The sequence below is a fragment of the Gossypium hirsutum genome, chromosome D11 (genome assembly GCF_007990345.1).
Source record: "Gossypium hirsutum isolate 1008001.06 chromosome D11, Gossypium_hirsutum_v2.1, whole genome shotgun sequence".
Lineage (NCBI taxonomy): Eukaryota > Viridiplantae > Streptophyta > Magnoliopsida > Malvales > Malvaceae > Gossypium > Gossypium hirsutum.
The window spans coordinates 1,738,835-1,739,647 of record NC_053447.1 but is presented as its reverse complement, the minus strand read 5'-3'; the positions used below and the strand labels follow the sequence as shown (position 1 = coordinate 1,739,647).

Here is an 813-nt window from a genome sequence, read left to right as displayed (position 1 = left end):
GAGAATTCTTAAGGAATTCTATTTGTTTGTAATATTTTGGAGATAGTAAAGTTATCATCTGGTGTTAGTGCCCGAGGACGTAGGTATAATTTACCGAACCTCGTTAAATCTCTTGTGTTCTTTTTTCTATTTTTCTTTATATTTGGGTATAATATATATTTAATTGTGCTATTAAATTATATAAAGGATATTCTGTCTAAGGAAAGACTTGTATTTGAGATCCATGTATCACCTCTCTTCCCTGGAATTGAACTTTGTGTGATTTTTTATTTACCGTTTATTACAACTACTATTTAACATCTGACTTCATCTTGACTTATTCCTGATTCAATAAAAAAAGAAGGGTTGTTTGTTTTAATTTTAATAATAAAGAGTTGTAGTGCTATTATTGTTGATATAGGCTTTGTACCTTATCTTTTTTCGTTACTTTGGATACGCAAAAATGGCAAAGAATGCTGGAATTCTTGCTTCGAAATCTATTTCCCTCCTACCTGTGTTCAAACAGGTGACTTCATCCCTTTCGTTTCTTTTTTTTCTGTTTAATTATATACACGTCAATTTTTAACAATAAAAATTGTTTAAATTTTAATAAAGAAAAATTAATTTACTCTTTAATATAATATACAATAATTAATTTATCATTATTTTAGTAGAAAAAGCAAAATATAATCTGACACGAAACACAAGGTTTCCATGATATTTTTAAGATCGCAAGCTTTTTTTTTTTAATTATGACATTTATAATAGGTTTAAACAATGTGTTTGGTAATTTCTGATGATGGAAAAAAAATCATAGTGGCAATTAAAGGAAAT

At 26.9% G+C, this 813-nt stretch overlaps 1 pseudogene; it reads left to right on the top strand.

The window, feature by feature from the left end:
* Window positions 1-442: 442 nt before the first annotated feature.
* LOC121223006 (DNA-directed RNA polymerase IV subunit 1-like) overlaps window positions 443-813 on the top strand; it is a 6,856-nt pseudogene continuing 6,485 nt past the window's right edge.